Here is an 18,325-nt window from a genome sequence, read left to right as displayed (position 1 = left end):
GAGGGTTGATGGGGGGGTGGGTGATGGGTATTGAGGAGGGCACCTTTTGGGATGAGCACTGGGTGTTGTATGGAAACCAATTTGACAATAAACTTCATATATTGGAAAGAAAAAAAGAATACTTGTCTAAGTTACGTGCTAGTGTGTCGCAAAACCAGAACTAAATTTATATTGATCCTTCCTTCCTGGTGAAAAAGAATATAGAGATAAAACTTGGAAGAGATTGAGAGCTTTGAACTATTTTTACCTCTCCTGCTTTCCAATTAGCTTAACATTACAGCATAACTGGCTCAGTGATCAGGGAAATTTTCAGTCACCAGGTACTTTCAGAAATCTCATTCTACTAAAGATAGAATATCTGATCATTCTTGTCTACTCCTGGTGGAGGAGTAGACAACTGTTTCCAACTGTCAATGGAAAGTGAGGGTAACAAGGGGACTGCTCCTTTTGATTTAATTCTAAAGAACTAGAAATTGATGGTGATGTAGAAGTGTTAGAGATCCGAAGAATATTGTTATCTTGTTGTCTTAGAAACTGCCTGACTTAGACCTTGGATATATCTGGATACAAATTTGGGAAGCAAGGATTTCAAAATTCTCACAGAAAAAAAGAGAAATAAACTCTCCTATAGTTGTGCTATAGGCATGGAGGTGAAAGATTAAAAAGAGTTTGGGATGTTTTGTTTGGCCAGCATCCTTTACCTTGTGCTTAGAATTAAACACCTTAATTTCCACTGGAGAATCACTTCTCTTCCACTCCCAGAACATGTAATTTGGTCCCACACATGAGCATACGACTAGTGTGACCAATCAGATTTGTTCTGGAATGGGCATGTGACCCATATCAAGCCAAAGAGAGTTAAAATTTTATTTGAAATTTATTAAGTTTGCTAACCTGTAGAACTGAAGCCTGTCTCCACTGTCAACTGGATGCTATTTTGTCAGCACAAGGAAAGAGCCTGCCTAAGAATGAATCCAACCTAGGGGGTATAGTGCAGGGAAGTATGTGAGAAGAAAGAGGGAGACAGAGAAAGACAGAGAAACACACACACACACACACACACACACACACAGAGAAAGAGAGAGAGAGAGAGAGAGAGAGAGAGAGAGAGAGAGAGAGAGAGAAATTAACATCACTATTTTAACATTTGGTTCTAGCCATGGCAGGATATTTTGGTTAAAAGCCTGTAAGTTCCCTTTCATTGAAATTCAAGTAGAGAGGTTAAATTGGGTCCTGTCTAATACAGAATAAGTATCTAAAGAAACCAATGCAGTTACATAGGGAATTTTCTGAGCAACAAATTTTTTTTTAAATATAAAAACAAGATAAAGGAACTAACCAAATACAAATAAGTAGGAGTATCATGAAGCCTTAAGAATGGCATTAGCAGGGCACCTGGGTGGCTCAGTTGGTTAAGTGTCCAACTCTTGAATTTGGTTCAGGTCATGATCTCATGGTTTGTGGGTTTGAGCCCCATGAGCCCCAGGCTCTGTGCTGACTGCAACGATCCTGCTCAGGATTCTCTCTACCTCTTCCCTGATCACGGGCACGCTATCTCAAAATAAATAAATAAACGTAAAAAAATAATGGCATTAGGAAGACACAGACAATTTAGGCTCACTAAGTAAACACACAAAAAGAAGACATGATTCTTTTTTAAAAATTATTTTCTCAGTAAGAAGATATAGGAAATTACAGGCGTATTCATTGGGTCATAAAAGATGATAGAAAGAAAGCCCAAACTATTTCACTTCTATTATTTTCCATCGAGGAAAATTATTTTCAAATTGAAAAGGTTAGGACAACAAAGATCAGGAGAAAATACACACTCTAAACACTTATAGATTCAAGGTTATGCCCGTCTGAAAACAACTTTGACTGATTTGAGCAGAGAAGCGATTTATTAACAGGAGGTTGGGTAGCTCCTAGAAACTCTGGGAGGGGTAGAAAGCCGGACACAGAGACTAAGGGCCAGAGACATTGACCTAAATGACCCCAAAGAATAGCCTGTTGAAGATTCAGCTGTCCCCGTCACTGTGCAGTGGATACTAAAGCTTCTGCCACAACTACAATGGTAGTGGACATTACATGTTACGACTAGAACCCTGTCTCTCCTGCCCTGGGAACTCTGTCTTGATACAACTATACTTTCCACCTGAGATGTATCTCATAGCCACAGATTTTTGAGCATCCTTGGCTTCAATTCAAAGACTGAATGCACTGACAAATGTATCCAATTAGCAAAATGTAGTTTTATACTCACATTCTCAGTGCAAAGAATGCTGGAGAAAATCTGAATCTGAATATGGCATTTTTAATTCTATAGGAGGAGGTAGGTTCTGCCTCTCACTCAAACTCATGAAGTGTGGATTCCTCAAACAGAGGATGAAATTCAACTCATGTGCAGCCAAAACAACTGGCAACACCCTCCACAGACCACAGTTAGTTTGTTTGCTTTGAGGGGTTGATTCTTAAGGATTATTGACAATGGGAATTCCCAGGAGAACCAGAAGCATTTGGAAACCAATTTTTATGAATAATAATTGAGGGAATTGGCAAACTTTAGTCTGAAGAATGATCCATTTCCTATAGTACTGTGAACACTAAGATGACAGCATCACTTTTTCCAGGAATGTTGTCTAGTCCAAACCTCATGTGCCCCACCCACCCAACTCTTCCATATTGGTCTGTTGCTAGAATTTTCCTAGGAGATAAAACTGGGATAATTGGAGCTTGCTCATTACAGATAAGGATATTTTAACAGATGTAAATGTCCTCTCATGGCCCAACTCTAGATTCACAATAAGCTGCATTTCCAGGGAAATACTTGTAAAAAGGCCAGAGGATCATAGCCCCTAGCAGAGACTAATATATTGTAATGTATGGGCATATAGACCATATAACCATATAGGCTATATGGAGCCTACAATAGCATCCTTTATCCCTTTACTCCTTAGTAATAAAACCCTAGTTTTATATACAGTGGCAATACACCCGACTAAAAGACTATGTTCCAGTCATCCTTAAGTTAGAGAGGGCAATATAACTGAGTTCTGGACAATTAGAAGGAAGGAAAAATATCCTGTGGGATTTCAAAAAGAGCACCTTCAAAGGGCTAACTCAGCTTAGAAGAACAACATTTTGCCCTCCCTCAATTCATTCTCTTGCTGCAAGCTTGGAATTTAGACTTTGTAGCTGGAACTACAGTAGCCATCCTCAGCCATAAAGCGTCTCAGAAAATGAATGCCATGTACTAAATACAGAACAGAAAGACAAAAGCACACCAGGCCCTTGGTGTCATTGTGATGTTATCTTATTACTCCTGCCTCTGTGCCTTGGGCTTTTTTTTTATTGTGGTTAAAAAACATGTAACAAGAAATCTATTCTCTTAAACTTTTAAAGTACAGCACAATACTGTTAACTATAAGCACAATGTTGTATAACAGATCTCTAGAGATCTTCCATCTTGCATGACTGAAATTAGACCCTTTGAACAACATCTCCCCATCTCCCTCCCTTCGACCTTGAGCCCTTGGCAATCACCATCTACTTTCAATGAGTTCCACTACTTTAGATACCTCACATAGGTGGAATCACATAGTACTTGTGCTTCTGTGACTAGCTTATTTCACTTAGCATAATTACCTCATGGTTCATTCATACTGTAGCATATGGCAGGATTTACTTACTTTTAATGGTTGGATACTCCACTGTATTTATATATGATATTTTCTTTATCCATTCATCCCTGGAAACACATTTAGGTTGTTTTCACCTCCTAACTATTGTGAATAATGTTGCAATGAATGTGGAAGTACAAATATCTCATTGAGATCCTAATTTCAATTCTTTTGGATAAATACCCAGAAGTTGACTTCCTGGATCATATGGTAGTTGTATTTTTAATTTTTTGAGAAATGCCATATTGTTCTTCATACAGTGGCACCATTTTACATTCCCACCAGGAGTGTGCAAGGGTTCCAATTTCTCCTGTTCCTAACAGGTGTGAAGTGGTATCTCGTGATTTTGATTTACATTTCCCTAATTATTAGTGATGTTGGGCATCTTTTTATATACCTGTTGGCCAGTCTTCTTTGGAGAAAGGTCTGTTCAAGTCCTTTGCCCATTTTTAAATTGGGTGTTTTGTTTTTGCTATTGAGTTGTAAGTGTTCTTTATGTATTTTGAATATTAACCCATTATCTGATATATGGTTGGCAAATATTCTCTCCCAATCTATAAGTCACCTTTTCATTCTGTTTTTTGTTTCCTTCACAGGTTTCCTGTGCAAAAACTTTTTTTTAAATTTTAGTCAACATACAGTGCAATGTTGGTTTCAGGAGTAGAATTCAGTGATTCATCACTTACATACAACATCCAGTGCTCATCACAATAAGCGCTCTCCTTAATACCCATCACCCATCTAGCTCATCTCCCACCCACCTCCTTCTATCAACCTTAAGTTTGCTCTCTATCATTAAGAGTCTCTTGTGGTTTGTTTCCCTCTCTCCTCTTCCACCCCTTTCCATGTATTCATCTGTTTTGTTTCTTAAATTCCACATATGAGTGAAATCATACAGTATTTGTCTGATTGACTTATTTCATTTAGAATATATTCTAGCTTCACCCACATTGTTGCAAATGGCAAGATTTCATTCTTTTTGATGGCTGAGTAATATTCCATCATATATATATGTATACATATATATGGGTATATATGTATGTATATCACATCTTTATCCATTCAGCAGTCAGTGGACATTTGGACTCTCTCCATAGTTTGGCTATTGTTGACAGTATATGCAGAAACTTTTTTTTAAATATTTATTTTGAGGGGGGAGGGGCAGAGAGGGAGGGAAAGAGAGAATCCCAAGCAGGCTCCCTGCTGTCAGCACAGAGCCTGATGCAGGGCTTGATACCACAGTTGTGAGATCATGACCTGAGCCGAAATCAAGAGTCACTTAACCAACTGAGCCCCCACAGGCTGTGTGTGCAGACCCTGTGTACAGAAACTTTTTAGTTTGATGTAGACCCAAAGCTTTTGTTGCCTGTGCTTTTGGTGTCATATTCAAGAAGTCATGGCCAAGACCAATGTCAGAAAGCTTTTCTCCTAGGTTTGCTTCTAGGAGCTTTTATAGTTTCAGGACTTAAAGCCCTTAATCTATTTTGAGTTGGTTTTTGTGTGTTTTGCAAGACAAGGGTCAAATTTCATTTTTTTACATGTGGATATTTAGTTTTCCCAAGACCATTTATTGAAGAGACTATCATTTCCCCATTGCGTATTCTTGGCACACCTGTCAAAGACCATTTGACTATATATGCATGGGCTTATTTCTGAACTCTGTATTCTGATCCATTGCTCTATATCTCTGTCCTTAGATCAGACCATATTGATTTTTGATTACTCTAGTGTTGTGATATGTGTTGAAATCACTAAGTGTGAGGCCTTTAGCTTTGTCTTTCTTTCTCAAGATTGTTTTGGCTATTCAAGGCCCTTTGTGGTTCCATATGAATTTCAGGATTATTTTTTCTATTTCTGTAAAAAAATGCCATTGGCGTTTGATGGGATTTCATTAAATCTGTAGATCACTTTGGGTACTATGGATATTTTAACAATGATTGTCTTATGATCCATGAACATAGGGTGTCTTTTCATTTATTTGCATATTCTCTAATTTCTTTCAGGAGTATTTGTAGTTTTCAGTGCAAAAATCTTTTGCCTCCTTAGGTAAGTTTCTTCCTAAGTATTTTATCCTTTTGATGCTATTGTAAATAAGGATGTTTTCTTAATTTCCCTTTTGGATTATTCATTGTTAGTGTAGAGAAATCCAACTAATTTTTGTATGTTGATTCTTTATTCTGCAACTTTACTGAATTCACTTACTAGTTCTAAAGCTTTTTTGTGGAAACTTCAGGGTTTCTACATATAAAATCATGTTATTTGTGAACAGAGATAATTTTACCTTTTCTCTCATTTGGATTCCTTTTATTTCTTTTTCTTGCCTAATTGTTTTGGCTAAGACTTCCAGTACAATGTTGAACAGAAGTGGCAACAATGGGCATTCTTGCCTTATTCTTGATCTTAAAGGAAAACATTTCAATTGCTTACCATTGAGTATAATGTTTGCTGTGGGCTTTTCATAAATAGCCTTTAATATGTTGAGGTGAATTTCTTCTACACTTAGTTTATTGACAGTCCTTTCTATCATGAAAGGGTGTTGCTTTCTGTAAAATGCTTTTTCTTCATATATTGATATAATCATGCAATTTTGATCCTTTCTTCTGTTAATAAGGTGTATCACATTTATTGATTTGGGTATATTGAACCATCCTTGCACCCCAGGGATAAATCCCACTTGATCATGGTGTACGATCCTTTTAATGTGATGTTGAATTCAATTTGCCAGTATTTTGTTGAGAATTTTATATTCATTGGCCTGTATTTTTCTTCTCTGGTAGTGTCTTTCTGGCTTTGTTTCCAGGGGTAATGCTGGCCTCATAAAATGAATTTGGAAATATTTTCTCCTCTTCATGTTTTTTGAGGAGTTTGAGAAAGATTGGCATCATTTGTTCTTTAAATGGCAGAATTTACCTATGAAGCCATCTGGTCCTGGGATTTTCTTTGTTTGTGGATCCATTCAGATTTTCTATCTCTTCATGATTCCATTTGGGCAGGCTATATGTTTCTAGAAATTTATCCATTTCTTCCAGGTTATCCAATTTCTTGGCATACACTTGTTCTTAGAAGTTTCATGACCCATTTTATTTCTGTGGCATCAGTTGTAATGTCTTCTCTTTCATTTCTGATTTTATTTGAGTCCCCTCTCTTTCTTAGTCTAAAGGTTTGTCAATTTTGTTGTTCTTTTCAAAAACCCAACTCTTTTATTCTTTTTTTTCTATTCTCTTTTTTTTTTTTTTTTTTTTGAGAGACAGAGCAGGGGAGGGGCAGAGAGAGAGGGGGACAGAATGTCCGAAGCAGCAGGCTCTGCACTGTCAACACAGAGCCTGATGCAAGGCTTGAACTCACAAACCATGAAATCATGACCTGAGCTGAAGTCAGACACTTAACCAACTGAGCTACCCAGGTGCCCCTGCTCTAATCTTTATGATTTCCTTCCTTCTGATATCTCTGGGCTTAGTTCATTCTTTTTCTAGTTCCTTGAGGTGTAAAGTTAGAGTTTTTATTTGAGATTCATCTTTTTTAAGGTGGGCAGTTTTTGCTTCCCTATTTGTACTGCTTTTATTGTGTCCCATAGTTTTAGTGTTTTATGCTTTTACTTTGATTTGTATCAAAATATTTTCTAATTTACATTTTGTTTTCTTTGACCTATTGTTTGTTCAAGAATGCGTTATTTAATTTCCACATATTTGTCAATTTTCTAGTTTTTCTTATGCTACTCATTTCTAGTTTTATTCCATTGTGGTTGGAAAAGATACTTGGAGTGATTTCAATTTTCTTAAATTTGTTAAAACTTGTTTGTGACCTAGCATGTGATCTATCCTGGAGATTGTTCCATTTGTACTTGGGAAGAATGTTTATCCTGTTACTGTTGAGTGGAATGTTCTATGTATGTCTGTTAGGGCCATTTAGCCTATAATGTTGTCAAGTTCTGCATTTCTCATTTATCTTCTGCCTGGATGTTCTATACATTATTGAAAATGAGATATTGAAATCTACTCTTACTACTGTGTTGCTGTCAATTTCTCCCTTCAGTTCTGTCAATGTTTGCTTCATATATTTATATCCTTTCTTCTTGGATGCATATATAATTCTTTTATCTTCCTGAAATTGGCCACTTTATGGTTATATATTGTTTTTTGTCTCTTGCAACACTATTTTACTTGAAGTCTATGTTATCTGGTATAAGTATGGACACCCCTGCTTACCTTTTGATAATGGTCTTTTGGTTACCATTTGCATGAAACATCCTTTTTCATCTTTTTACTTTCAGCTTATATGTGTCCTTAAATCTAAAACGAGTCTTGTAGACAGCATGCAATTGAATTTTTAAAAATCCATTCAGTCACTCTGTTTTCTTGAAGATTTTAATCCAATTACACTTAAGGTAATTATTGATAGGCAATAACTTTTTGCCATTTAAAAAAATTAGAATCTCACTTGTTGTTTTGTCCCTCTTCTCTTTTGCTATCTTCGTTTGTATTTTTTTGACTTTTTTCTGTAGTAGCATCATTTCTCATATTCTTTTGTGTGCTTCTTAAAGGTATCTTCTTTGTGGTTACCATAAGGCTTACCAAGAACACCGTATAGTTAAAACAATCTACTGTAAGACGACAGCAACTCAACTGCAATCAAATACAACAACGTTATACTTTTACTTCTTCCCCACCATACACTTGGTTATTGATGTAACAAATTACATTTTATATTGCATATCCATTAGTATATTTTATAGTTTTTATACTTCATATTTTAACTTCCATACCAGAGTTAAAAGTGATTCACACATTGCCATTTCAGTATTACAGTATTCTTTACTTGTCTGTATATTTAACAGTGAGCTTATATTTTCCTATGCTTTTGTGTTGCTGTTTTGCATCTTTTCAACTTGAAGGTCTCCCTTTAACATTTCTCATAAGGCAGTTCTAGTGGTGATGAACTCCCTCAGCTTTTGTTTATCTGGGAAATTCATTTAATTTTAAATGGTGGTGTGGCAAAAAAATAAATAAAAAAAAATAATAAAGGGAACATTTTGCCAGATAGAGTATTCTTGTTTGGCAGCTTTTTCTTTCAGCACTTTGCACTCCTGGACTGCAAGGTTTCTGCTGAGAAATCCACTGATATTCTTATAGGGTTCCCTTGCATGTGATGAGCCACTTTTTTTCTTGCTGCTTTCAAAACTTTGTCTTTGACTTTTGATAATCTCATTATAATGTATCTCAGTTTGAAATCCTTTAGTTTCCTCTTATTTTGTATCTGTTGGGCTTCCTGAATTTGGAAGTTCATTTTCTTACCCATTATTTGTGAAGTTTTCAGTCATTATATCTTGAAATAAGCTTTCTGCCCTTTTCTCTCTCTCTCTCTCTCTCTCTTCTCCTCCTAGGACTCTAGTAAAACACAGATTGGTCCTTTTTTTGATGTCCCGTAATTTCTTTAGGTTTTCTTCACCTTTTTTTTTTTTTTCTCATTTGACTGGATAATTTCAAATAATCTTTTCTTCAAATTTGCAAGTTCTTTCTTATGCTTGTTCATGTCTGGTGTTGAATCTAAGGAACTTATCAATTCAATTATTGCATTCTTCAGATTCAAAATTTTTGTTTGCTTTTTTTATATTTTCTCTTTGTTGAACTTCTCATTTTGTTCATTCATGATTTTCCTGAGATCCTTGACCATCCTTATGACAGCTGTTTTGAATTTTTTGGCACGTAATTCATATACCTTTGTTTCTTTAGGGTCAGTTCCTGGAGATATGTTTTGTTCCGTTGGGCCGTTTTCCCTTGTTTCTTTATGTTCCTTATAACTTTGTGTTGGTATTTGCACATTTGAAAAAATAGTCAACTCTCCCATTCCTTACAGACTGACTTCATAACAGAGAAATACCTTCACCAATCAGCTGAGCTAGAGATTCTGGGGGCCTCTAACCCTTTTTTTGTGATGGTGTTTTCTTGGATTTGTGCATGTAGATTCCTAGAGAGATTTTTTTTTTTCCAGGAGCTTGTAATCTCTTGCTCCCTCTGGTGTATATCTTCTATACTGTTGGTCCTCTGAAGCAGCAGCATGTTGCCCAGCTCTTTTTTTGTTCTCTGCAGCCCCAAGGCATCTAGAGTATGTATGCCAGTTCCTGTCTGTTTTCGGAGACAAGTGAGACGGAAATGCCAGAATGTCACATGCATACTCCACTCCACTCCTCTCCAACTGAGGGAGAGGCCACCAAACTATATTAGCCTTTGTCTGCTGGGCCATGGGCCTTCTCGAACAGCAGCATGCCACACAGTTCCTTTTTGTTCATAGTGGCCCTGAGGCATCTGGTGTATGCTGGGCCCATCCACACTCTGAGATAGGCAAGGTAGAAGCCAGTCCCTCAGGGAGCCCCCCAAAATCCAGAATGGTGGAGACATGTTCCAGTCTTCTCTTCCCCCACTAAAAGAGAGGCTGCTGAGTTATGTCATCTCTGTCTATTGTACTGTAGTTCCCTAGGGCTTTAGCATGCTCCAGCTCATTTTTGTTCTCAGTAACCTCCAGGCACCTAGACTATGCCAGTTTCCCATCAGTGTTCCAAGACAGGTGAAACAGAAGCCAGTCCCTTGGGCAGGCTCCTAAAAGTCAGAATGTTGGATGTATGGTTTAGTCTTCTCTTTCACTTCCTAGGTAAACCTGGAGCTAGGAGTTTGCTGCATATTGCATGGCACTGTGCCAGGGAGAGGGGCTGTGGCCAGAGCGTACCACAAATGCTCCTATGGACTTCAGTGTCACTGGTTTCATGTTTGTCCTTGGGTGCAAAAACCTCTTAACTGGCTTTCTGAGTTCTCACACGGGGAATTGGTTCATATATTGTTGTGGAATCTATTTCCCTGGGAGGGAGGAAGGTCTGGGGCTTCTATTCTAGTATCTTATTGACATCACTCTGTATCTGTGAGTCTTTTAATAGGTGAGAGAAATTACTGTGCCTAAGTTTTAACATATTTTTCTTCTTAAGCAGCTAAATCTAATCCTAATGGATGCAGATAGATGCCTACTTTAGGTGGTAGGTAATATACAAAGTCTTAAACCTTTATAAACATAGGATGATATAAATCTAAGATTCAAAGTATTTTTCTTCTCACAAATATTTTATGAAAAAGAAGTTTAAAAGAACAATGAAAATACATAAAAGTGCAGTTCTCAGGAAAGCAAATCCTCCTCTTTGATTTATTTTTGTTTTTACCCATAGGAAAACAATGGCTCTCATGCTGTTTTGGTTAATTAGGAAGAAAAGAACAGACATCCAGATGTTAATCCTTTAGCCAGCCTCAAACTCCACATTTTTTTGTGGGGGGGGAGGGTCTGGATACTTAGTCTGCACCACAAACCAGAGTGAGCTTATACTAGATAAATGGCTTCATTTTATTTATATTTAATCATTTGGTAAATGAAATAAAGCCCTTATAAGAGATAATAGACCTCAGATTTAAAAATAAATATTGAGACTAGATAAATATCTCTGCTTTTTCATGACATTTATCTGGCAGCAAGAACCTATTAGACTGTCATGATGTTCTATTCCATTGACTGATCTTCGGGCTCCCTTTTATAGAAGGCCAATCTTTTGGATGCCTTTACACTCATCATTTATATGTACTTACCTACTTATCTCTCCTGAATCCACTAGTATTCTATATCTGAATTCCAATTTTGTATGTCTCAGGCAAAACACAAAATCCAAATGCACAGTGGTTTTGACAAAAAGAGGCTAGGTGTCACCATCTGAATAAAAACCAATTTTACCGAGTAGTGGTGGCCTAGAGCTTCAGTTATGTGAAGGTTCTAGTTGTGAATTTCAAGTAACTATGGTGAGCTACTTACCTGCATGTTAAATACAGAGATAACATTAACAACTTTCTGAAACATCTTAATTGAAAGAGAAAATATAATTAAGAGACTGAATAGACTTACTTTTTTCTTTTTTCACTAAGTTTGGGTTGTACAACTTCTAGCCAAGAATAAACTGAATTTCTCTGTCAGTCTTTTCCGAAGTAGTTCAAATAACCAAAGCAACCAAAGACATCTTAGGGTTGTTTCAAAGTTGTGAGAGTTTGGGGAAGTAGGGAGAAACTTTGAAAAGCTTCCATTGTACTTAAAAGATTGAAAACCAATGAGTCAAACATCCCCCTCATACAGCGCCCGCTTATCCTCCTTTGCACATCTGCTCTCCTCCATGGCTTTATGTCATATGTTTTTACTTTCCTGCCTACTCTTAGCCCTGCAGAACCAGATAGCTTTCAAAAAGATTAATTTTATTCTGTCTTATGCATCAGCAACAAAATTTGTCAACTTGAATCTTTATTATTAGCAATCACATCAAAGCTGAAAAAACACAGCATGATTTCTTTTTCTACCTTAGAAGTTGAATTTGTCACACTAAAAAAAAAAAGAAATCTTTAGGCTTCTAAATGGAACATGTTTGACTTAGGAATCACTGAGAAAGAATAGGCAGGCAGAACAAATAAACAAACAAACCCTCCCCTAGCAACTCTTTTCTAAGGAGAATCAACTTAGAAAAAGAGGAAGATACAAGAGGTTAGGTGGTAATCAGGCAGCAGGAACCCACTTCTTGAAGCAACTGCATGCAGAATAATAATGATTTTGGACAAATGCTAACATTTATTCAGAGCTAGACATCAAGATAAACCCTTTATAGGCATTATCCTAACCATCCTATGAGACAGATTCTCTTATTGTCACCAACTTATAGATAAGAGAACTGATGGTAAGGAAAGTTAAATTACTTTCTCAAAGTCACACAGTAAGATTTGGTGGAGCAGGAATTTGACATCAGGTCTCATTTCAACACCTCCACTCATTCATTGCTGAAGAGCTGTTCTCAGTCAGTTCTTGTTCTCAACCATTCCTCCAAACATGACTTCTAACAACCTTTCTAAACATTTTTCTTGCTTCCCTCCCTACCTACCCAACTTCTCTAAACAAGTCAAAGCAAACTACTTTAAATTATCAAAAACCCCAATTAGTCCAGACTCCTTTCTTTTGTAAGTGACAGACACCCACTTGAGCAAAAGGAACATATGGGATCCCATAACTAAACAGTTCTTCAGGTGAAGCCAGGCACAGGTGTACCAACAGTGTCATTAGGTCACACTTTTTATCTATGGCCCACTTTTTATCTACTGCTTTCCTCAGTGTGGCTTTAGGCTCAGCCTGCAATCTCCTTGCATTCATAGCATGGCCACAAGCAGCTGTAAATTTAATCCTACTTTGGCAATCCCAGCTTTCCCGATGGTTCTAGCCTCCCATAATTGCTTCTCTGTGGGCAGGCCTAGGATATATGCTCACCCTTGGGGACACGGGAATGGCTTAGCTCCCTTCAAACTACATGTTATGGGAATGAGGGATGGCTGTTTCTCAAAGGAAACTCAAGATATTATGGTATCATTGATTAAAGAAGGGAATGGAAGCGGGGTTGGCAAGCACAACAGACCTTGCTCTGAAGTCTAGCTGCATGCCTTTTCCCATATTTTCACTATATGAACCCATTTCCAAAGCTTACTCTCCACCTCTCTAATAAGACTGAAAGCCATACTCAAAAGTTTTAAAACTGAATTATCCACTGGTCTCCTTCTCATACCTCATATCTGTTCTACTACCTATGTCCTTTGACCTGGTGTACAGCACCTCCATTGGCCCAATTGGCCAGAGCAGAAACCAACCATAATCACTGATTTTCTTTCATTTTTCTTCCTTACTCCCACATCCAGTCAGTTACCAAAGCCTGTAAATCCTACCTGCTTAATATATCATGACTCCTTCTAAGTCTCTCCATCCTTCCTGCAACTGACCTAGCTCAGATTTCCTCATTTCTTGATTATTCGGCTTATCATTCTGATAAATCTTCCACTTTTCAAATATAGCCTATAAATTCCTAGAAAAAAATCTTTCTTTTTTTAAAATTGTTTTTATGTTTGTTTATTTTTGAGAGTACGCACATGAGAGCAGGGGAGGGGCAGAGAAAGAGGGAGACAGAGGATCAGAAGCAGGCTCTGTGCTGGGCTCAAACTCACAAACTGTGAGATCACGACCTGAGCCAAAGTCGGATGCTTAACCAACTGAGCCACCCAGGCACCCCAAAAATTGATCTTTCTAAAGCACAGATATGATCCCATCACTCCTCCTTCCAATCATTGACTCCCTATTGTATGACTGCCATGGTCCCCAGTTTCCTCATTGTTAGAGGAAAGGATTAAATTGATGATTTCTTGGATCTTTTCAGCTTCACTGTTCTGTTCATCTTTGCTAACCCAAAGCACTTAGCTTTCTTTGGTTATCTGGTAATGGATTTTTCTGCCTTTTGGACTATAGGCTAGGACCCCAGTTCTTTCTGGATATCACTCCTAATTATATCTCATGAGAATGCTGGGCCAAGTTATATTGAGAAGTCATTTCACATTGAGGACAACTGGAAAAGTGTGAGCGTGAGAATTCCAGAGTCATAATCAGTTATCAATTATCTAAGACATATCTGATCTTTTAACTACCACTTCTGCATTCATGCAAATGTTTAGCAATTTTATCAGAGAAAAACTCTATATTTCTAACATCAGCACTTCTTTCAACAATAAGAACTATAGATGTAGAAGTAGAAATATTTTTTATCACAAGACAAAAAGCAGGAGTATTAATTAATACATTATTCATTACCAGGTCATATTTGACACCTGTTGAACTATACCACCATAGGGGTTCTCAATCACTCCTCTACTCCTAATCCTGAATATTAGAGGAAACCTTAAAAATGACTACATGTAGGAAACTGTTAAAATTTTCAAGTTAAAAAATTTACTCTGGCCAAAGGAACACCCCTATCTTCACTTGCCAATTTAAGGTAACTTTACAGAGATTCATCAGTTTAAAATAGAAGCATTTGTGTTTTAGTACTGCCCTGCACAGCAATAATTGATTATAGTGCATTCTAATCACATATCCACACACATACATTATAGTACTCAAAGGTATAATTGACACGTATTTTTCTCATATCCAGTAAGGTAGGGTGTACATTATTACTTGTTCTTGACCAATGTGACTGATCACACTGGGCTGTCCCTCCTTCAGATAGAGTGATAGGTGACAGTTTACTTACTTGTGCCTGGTTCCTAATCTGCCATTACATTGTGTACTGGCAATCATGTTTGACATACAATAGCTAAAAAATGCTTAAAATGGATAATGCTGGATGTAGAGAAAAAGAGACAAGAAAGAAAATCAAATCTCATGTTAAAAATGCACATTTTTTAAGGCTGCTTGTAAGAGGAGCACTATCGAGAAATTGATCAAGAAAGCAGACAGCAAAGCTTAGCCATGAATTAGGGATTGGTGGAAGTTTTTGACATTAAGAAGGGTATCACAGACATCAATAAATATTTACTGTGCAAATATTGTGTGCCAGGCATTAATCTAGGTGCTGGGGATAAAGCAGGGAACAGAGACAGAAATTCTTGTCCTTCTGGGGATTACATTCTAGTAGAGGGAGAGATACAATAAACAACATAAATCAGTAAAAATATATAGTTAGTAGATACTAATGGTTGGGGCAAAGGGCTGTAATTTACATGATAAGTTATAGGGGTGCCTGGGTGGCTTAGCTGGTTAAGCGTTGACTTTGGCTCAGGTCATGATCTCAAGGTTTTTGAGTTCCAGTCCCACACAGGGCTCTCTGCTGTGAACACAGAGCCTGATTTGGATATTCTCTCTCTCTCTCTCTCTCTCTCTCTCTCTCTCTCTCTCTCTGCCCCTCTCCTGCTCATGCTCTACCTCTCTCTCAAAAATAAATCAACATTAAAAAATTTTAAATAATAAGTTGCAGAAGACTTCATTAACAGAGAGGTGAAGGGGCAAGTATATCTTTTGAAGAGAATTCCAGGAAAAGAAAACTGCAAAGAAAACTTTCAAAGTTTAGATTCGTACTAGTTAGTAGGTTTGAGGGCTATCAAGGCAGCCAGTGCGGCTGAAACTGAAGGAGCAAGGGGAAGAAGAATAAGAGGGTAAGTCAGAGAAGTAACAAGGGCCAGATGGCAGTGGACCTTTTGGGCTGTCATACAGGCTCTGGAGTTTACTTTGAGGGACAGGTACAACATTGACATCAATCAGAAGATAGGATCTGACTTGTATTATTCCAGCTGCTATTTTGAGAAGGGGCTCTAGGGGGCAAAAGAACAGAAGCAGAAGTCTCTAAGGTTTAGGTAGCTGAAAAATCAGAGATGCATTTCCAAAGAGAAAGTAGTATAATGACTAGACATAGCACTGACTCAGTTATCTAAACCATTTCCATGATGCACCCTTTGAGCAAAACTTTGGAAAACTTTCTGAAATTTTTTTTAATGTTAATTTATTTTTGGGACAGAGAGAGACAGAGAGCGAGCAGGGGAGGGGCAGAGAGGAGACACAGAATCTGAAGCAGGCTGCAGGCTCCAAGCCGTCAGCACAGCTGACAGGGCTCGAGCCCATGAACCCCGAGATCATGACCTGAGCCAAAGGTGGCTGCTCAACCAACTGAGCCACCTAAGCACCCCATCCGAAAGTGTTTTTAAGGTGGTTTATACCCTAAGATGTACTAAACCTTAAGTGTTGAGATCTGACAGTTATAAAATTACTGATGTTTTTTCATATTCACCCTTAGACGGCAATGATTTGCATAAGATAAACCCTTTGATTTTAATATTTTCTTTCTGGATAGTTCTGCATCATTTTTATGTGATTTTCTTGACAGACCCACTAAAACTATTTTTCCATCCAGAGTTTTGCATAATCTGAATAAGGAAATCCTGAGGAAGCACTAGGAACTGGGCAATTCAGCAAGATCACAGAAACCATGTGTTGGGAGCTGCTCGTCAGCAAATGCTGCCAGAGATTCTGTAAAGATCGGGACAAATCTCGCAGATAAGGGCAAAATAATTGTCTTTGGCAAGATTTTGTATAGGCTGCATATTTCTTTGTGGGGTCACCGCTACTTCTAAAGAACCCAACTCAAATTATTATTTTGGGACACAATTTTCTGTGTGCCTGAATATTTCCTGTCTCCCTGTCCAGAGTTCCCCCAAATATTCCTCTCCCTAACTATCTGCTGCCCTGTTGCATGAGCACTATTGATTACAGGGGACTTTATGGCATTGGACAATGGGAAGCTAGCAAGATACTCTGGTTACCATTGCCGCATAACAAATTACCCTAAAACTTGGCAGCTTAAAACAACTATTTTATTTTGCTCTTACTATTGTGGGCCAGGAATTCTGGAAGGGCTTGGGATGGTGGTTCTCACGGAGCTTCTGTCATCTGAAGGTTCAACTAGACTGCACATCCAAGGTAGCTCACTCACCTAGGGTGGCTGGCAACCCAAGAACCTGTAAGTGGCCTCTTCATGTTATCTGCGCTTCCTCACAACATGGCAGCCTCAGAATAGTCAGATTCTTACAAGGCAGTTCAAGGCTCCAAATAGGAGTGCTCCAACATAGAAGATGGAAGCTGCATCTTTTTTTTTTTTTCAGCTTTGGATGTCATGTAGTATAGTTTCCATCACATTCTGTGGGTTATAAGCCCACTCAGATTCAAGAAGAGGGGGCACATACCCTACCTCCTAATGAAAGGAATGGCAGGGTCACATTGCGGAGGAGCACATGGCAGAGGAGATGTTGCTAAGGGCCATATCTGGAAGATGTAACCTCCGACACAGAGTTAGTAAAACCAGATTGTGTGAAGTCACTGGAAAGTGTACCGGCCACCAGACCGTGGAGAGACAAAGAAAGGAGGTAGAAACTGCAGAATGTTTACATTCTTACATTCATAACAGCAAAAAGGAGCCAAGAAAACAATGGGGGGGGGGTTAATCAAATCAGGGTAAACTTTCAATAAAGGCTTCATTCTTCATTCTATACTCCAGGTTACCTTGCTATGATGCTCTCATAGTAATTCGTTTACCATTTCACAAACTATTATTGAGTGCCCACTACATGTGCCAAGGACTGTTGTAGGCTCTTGGTGCATATGAGTAAATCAATGTAACAAAAAGCCGTATGCTCATGGAGAGTGTTTTCTAGTGGAGTCATGATATGAAAATAAAAACTCCTTTCAAATTAAGTAAGTGGCAATTGGAGGCAAGGCCTCGTGTGGCCTAAAGAGCTAGCTCTACCCTGAAGGATGCCCTGGACTGAAGTTTTTCCGGGTACAACAGACCAAGTGGTGAGGTCTTTGGGAAAGACATTTGTAGGTAAAAGGGTTAATGTGTCCTGTGAGTTTAAGAGGACTTCCGGATGCCACTAGCTTCCTGCTTCTCCCAAATCATGCTGTTTCACATCCATCTTGTGCCCTTTGTTCTACTTGTTGGCATCACTGTCCAAACACCTAGGAACCCCAACACTTCACCCCACCCTGTAAACACACCCGTTGTCATGTACTTTGGAGTTCCATACAGACACCCTGTATTTTTCATGTGATTTGCTAATAAATTAAGGCAGGTAAGAATGTGCCAGTCCTAAGACCAGACCTAAAGAAGTCTTGCATGTTTTCACTTGTGCTCTTGCCCTGGTGCCACTGCCATGTAGGCATGCTGGGGTTGGCTGGAGGATGAGAGACATGTGAACTAGACAGAGCCCAGTTATCCCAAT

The sequence above is a fragment of the Panthera pardus genome, unplaced genomic scaffold (genome assembly GCF_024362965.1).
Source record: "Panthera pardus isolate Hobbes unplaced genomic scaffold, ASM2436296v1 HiC_scaffold_27, whole genome shotgun sequence".
NCBI lineage: Eukaryota > Metazoa > Chordata > Mammalia > Carnivora > Felidae > Panthera > Panthera pardus.
This window is presented reverse-complemented; position numbering follows the sequence as displayed.